This window comes from Lonchura striata, chromosome 1A (assembly GCF_050655825.1).
Source record: "Lonchura striata isolate lonStrDom1 chromosome 1A, ASM5065582v1, whole genome shotgun sequence".
Taxonomy (NCBI): Eukaryota; Metazoa; Chordata; class Aves; order Passeriformes; family Estrildidae; genus Lonchura; species Lonchura striata.
Window position 1 is genome coordinate 24647526 of NC_140741.1, and position 5416 is coordinate 24652941.

Here is a 5416-nt window from a genome sequence, read left to right on the forward strand (position 1 = left end):
GCCTGGGTTAATTAATATTTATGGAAAATGGATTTCTTCATAGGACCACCATCTTATATGTACAAAATAGTCTCTGCATGAGTAACTTCCAAAACAAGTAAAAACTAACAAAAATTTGTTTGATGCCAAAACTTTGGTTCCTTTTGGGAAAAGAAATGAAATCTTGTGAAACAGAAAAGAAAGTCTCCTAAGTCTCCTAAAGACTCTGGAAAGGAGATATGATCAAGTGAAATGCGATTGAGAAAATAAAAAAGGAAAATTGGGAAATGCAGTGACCACAAGAAAATGGTCTGGGAGCAAATGATGTGCAGTGGAAAGGAGCAAAATATGCCAAAACTAATCTCAGAGATGCTGCAAGATCAGGGGGAAAATCAAGGAGGAAGAGAGAACACTGAGGGGAAAATATGAGTGAAATGGTATAGATACTGAAAAAAAAAAAAAAATCTTCACCAAAGTGAAATCCATCCAAAGGCATGGGATGCCATGAAGTGCAGGGCCATGGACCAAAGCTGCCAAACTGATCCCCATTGAAATCACAAGATTTTGTTTCCTTTCCTGAAAGGTAGAGGTGAGCAGGCTTCAGCAGGGTGAACCCTTGTGCATCACCAGAGTGTAACAGGGAAAGACAGATGAAAGGTAGGATCACCCCCCCTCTGGAGACAGCCTGAGAGAACAGGGTTTTTTTTAGTCTGGAGAAGAACAGGCTCCAGGAAGACCTTAGAGCGCCTTCCAGGTCCTAAAGGCGGCAACCAGAAAGCTGGAGATGGAATTTTTACAGGGTTTGTAGTGATAAGACAAACAGGAATGTATCTTCAGATTGACAGAGGGGAGGTTCAGATTAAACATTAAGTAGGAATTCTTCACTGTAAGGATGGTGACGCTCTGGAACAGGTTTCCCAGAGAAGCTGTGGGTGTCTCATCCCTGAAGTGTTCAAGGCCATGTTGGATGAGCCTTTGGGCACTCTGTTCTAGTGAAAGGTGCCCCTGCCCATGATAGGGGAGCTGGAACAAGATGATATTTAGGGTCTCTTCCAACACAAACCATTCTATAATACTATCAGATTTTAATAATGAATTTCAGTTTTTATGTTTGGAAAGAGGCTGAGGACAACCCCTTTTTCTGGGGGAGGTTTGGACCTGGTGACCACCTAGTGTGCCCACCACAACTATTTGATTCCAGTGATTTGTCACAGCACTTCAAATCCATTTTCTAAGCTTGATTAGCAGCAGCATGTTTTATTTTGTGTAGAATGTGATACACAAGCACCATCTAGAGGTTATAAAGGAGATGATGAAGACTATAGCTGACTACAGCAATAGCTGACAGCTGTACTATAGGAGGAAAAAAAATTTAAGGTTCCCCATGACTCAAATACTGCTGCTGAAGTGGCATTAACCCTTAGGGTTAATAGTTATAACAATTATTATCACTTTTGTTGCCTCTGGGATTTGCATATTTTTGCCTGGCTCTTCTTGCTTTCCTTTCCCTCTCCCCATTTCGTGATGAGAGCAAGAGGATGAAGGGGAATAAAGAAGAACCAATTAAACCAGAAAAATGCATCACCTGAATTTCAAAGAAGAGACTGAAAATTCCATGCAGTCAGGACTGTTCTTTAAATGGGGAAATCTTTAGAAGAAAATAACTGCTGATTACCCAGCAGCTTCAGGTATGTTTCTGATATAGAGCATTAGAGAGAAATAAGAGGACTCTCTTGTACTGCATCACTTGGCTGATGAGGATTAAACCTGCTTCACTGTACTTACTGTAGACCCTGCAGCATGAAAACAAATAATTTTCATTCAGAGAGCTTGTTTTCTCATATTCTATATGTATGGGTTCCTATCCACCCTATTACTGTGACAATGGAGTGACTATCAATAGGAACACCATTGGGAGCTATGAAAGTTCCTAAATGTTTGTCTCTAAGATTATTGTTTTAAAGGTTGCAATTTTTAATCTGAGTGTTTGGGGAGGGAAGGGTTGCCACAAGAAGCCTGGCAGTTTCCCTATTGGGAAACACATCTAAAATTAGCTCTGATACTGCTTGGTTGTTTTATAAAAGCCATGAAATTGTTGGTGCCTGAGGAGGAGAAAGATGACATCCTGCAGAAGTAATGCCTGAGTAATTCATGAGTTGGGCTGATCCAGAATGATGGTTCAGCACTGGGAAGGAAGCTGGGAAGGATAGCTGGATTTTGCAGGATGACCCAGGTCTTTCTGACACCTCACACTGAACTGGCCAGGGCTGGAGCCAGCTTGTAATGTTGGGGAAAGCTCAGTACCTCTCCAGATCCCAGCTTCAGACAGGAAAGCAATTCCCTTCCTCTTGAAATACTACTACTGCTACTGCAAGCCTCTTCCCCTGGGAAACCACCCTCATCCTAATGAGGAGGGGGCAGTTCCTGGGAAGGAGAACAGGAGCCCAGAAGGTGCACGGGTCCTTTCCTCCCTTCCTGAGCTGTTAGTCATTTGTTCCCCAGTATCCATGTACAGAGAAAGGACAGAGGAGCAAGAGAGAGGAGGGATGATGCAAAGCAAAGCAGCTCTGGGTTACTCACAATTGCTGAGTGTGGGCACAGTGAAAGAGAAGCCTATCCTGCCTGAAACTCCATGCTGTGAATGGCAGCTGGATGCTCCTTATCAGGAGCTAGAATGAGCTGCTGCAGCAAAAGCTGAAATCACTCACTTGCAAAATGTGAGTTGGTGACTTCTTTGAAGAGCTACAGGTGTACAGGGAGATTAAGAAGAAATCTGATTTCTTTTTCTTTCTGAAATTGCCTGGTTTGAGGGAGACAAAAGTGGGTAACTATTGATGGAACTGCTATTTTTACTTAAGAGTATTACACTGCTCTCACAGTCAAGTGGAAATCACCTCTTCCTCTAAAAAAAAAAAATGGGTGCATTGTGTGAGTATGTAGAAAATGAAGAAATTGGCTGGTGTAGTGCTCAAAAGAACTTCCTTCCCTCAAACTGTGGACTCCCATCCACATCTGCTGCTGTGCTGGAAGTAGAAGCAGGTGACTTACCTGGCTGCAGAGGACTTGGTGGGCAGGGGCTATTCAGATGGCTGCTGGGACAGCCAACTTCCCAGATAACAAGAGAAATTCTGTATTACACCAGTATATCCTTATCCTGTCATTAAACCACATGGGACAGCATGGTCCTTATATGTTTGGGACCATCTAACAAGCCTGGCTGGCAAATATACATCTTTCCATCATTGTCCAGGTCCCTCTCCCCCTGCTTAATTGAATCATTACTGGTTCAGTCTCTTTCTGGCTTTGTTCCCTTCTGTTCATGTCATTTTCTGTTTGTCTCAGTCTTAACCCTCATTTCACCACAGACACTCTAAGAAAACTCTGGCAGCTCTGACTGAGCAGAGCAGCCAGGTAAGAGTCTTGCACACACTTGGTCTTGATTGCTGTCCAGCAGAGGCTCTCAGCCGCCAGCAGATTCCACTGTGGTGGTAGAGATAGCTAAGAAAAGCAATTATATGTCAAATTTTCAACCCAGCTCAAACTTCTGCATCTGCTGGAAAATAGCTAGAGCAGAAGTGTTCACAAACCAAAACTGTGAGTGGAAACCATTGCATTGAACTGACTCTGGTTTCCTGTAACCCTGACTCTCATAAAACCAGAGAAGTCTGACCTGTGGCAGCTGCACAGACTCGGGGCACAGCATGGAGCCAAAGAAACACTTTTTGAATAGCTCTATGGCTCCCAGATCCCTCACATTAGGATGCAACACAGCCGGTTAAACTCCAGGTGGTGAGGTGCTGTTGTCTCCTGGCCCAGGAGATGGCCTTGCCTGTGAGATAACTCAGCAGTGCTTAACAAATCTAAACAGCTGAGCAAAACCATCCTCCAATGCCACTCTGTGTCTTCCTCGAGCTTCAGCACAGCCATGCTGGAGACCTATGCTAGGCTAAAAGCACACCCTCAATTGAGTGCATGTAACATTACTGGTTCTGCTTCCAGCTTTCCATGTGTGATTGATTTCCCATATACTGCTAGAAATTCCAATATTCTCTTTATAAAGAGAGCCTTTCTGACTCATAGGGGACAGGAGGCATCTTCAAAGAACAGTGAAGCTGGACTGTGCCTTCCAGGTTTGGACAACTGGGCTGTCCTCTTGCGTGGCCATGATCTACACAGACATGTGCTGCTCAGACCATTAGTGACTAACTTCAAATAGATTTTGGGGGCTTCCTCTGCTACACTGGGAACGGAATGGGCAATGCTTAGCTCTTTTTCCTGTTTAATGACAATGGCTTCTCATGAACTGTGCAAGTAGGACCTGTTCTGAGCTTAGGAAGAGGAATAATAAATGATGAAAGTGCAAAACTAGCAAGCAAACGGACAGTGATACACAATGGTTTGGAGAATCATGCACCAGCAATGAAGGAAAACTCCCCACCACACCTCAGCAAATGGTACTGCCAGTAATTTTAGGTTGTTTAAGCATATTCAAGAAATAATGTTCATTTTAGTCAGATAGGATGGCTCCAAAGCACTGTTTCATGCATCCAGGACTTGGAAAACTCTGCAGAAAGAGGTGCCACTGTGGGCGGTGGGTGCAGCATGAAGGGCTCCCGGCCTCTGTGTGCTGCCCAGGGAACACTGCCTGGCACCAGCACATCCTGAGTCAGACTTAAAATATGAAACAAATGGTTTGAATTCTCCCTCAGAGAGTTGCTGTTCTATGCGGGTGCCAGCAGCAGCATTTCAGCCATTCTTGGCAGCCAACTCACTGCAAAAACAGAGACTCTCTCTCCCCCCACACCACAGGTGGGCGTTTCGGGGAAGCTTGGGGGGAACCTCACTGTTTGTGGTTTGGGCTGTGCCGGGAGTGCAGGTGGGTCCACACCAGCAGTGGCAAAACATGTGCTGTGGTGACCACCAGCAAATCAGGCTCTAAGTGATCTCTGTTACTTGCGATGTTCAAAGTTGTAACAAGGTGACAACACAGGTACAAACATACCATAGTGGGATTCGAGACACATGTTTTCCCTTCCTTTTTGTTTGTCTGTTTGTTGTTGTTTTGTTTTTTTTTTTTGGGGGGGGGGTTGTTTTGTTTTTTTTATTTTTTTCCCTAAACTTAGAGAATTTATATGGATAGTTCTGGCTTTTACACGGAAAACACCAGCTTTCTTGAATTGATGCGTACATGTGGCAATAGGATCACCAGCAGGTGTGAAGCTGTTGAGGCGCCCAGTGAGGCAGAGATGCTCCTGCACGGGGCAGCGAGCTGGAGGCACGGGAGGGGAAGCTGCTCGGACCGCGGCTGCCGGCACAGAGCCACTCGAGCCAAGGCGGGGGTGCGGCGGGGCTGAGCAGCGGCGTGGCACCGGGCGGAGCGGAGCGCTGACGGGCGGGGCTGGACGCGCCGTGCCGGGCCGGGCCGTTCTGTGCCGGG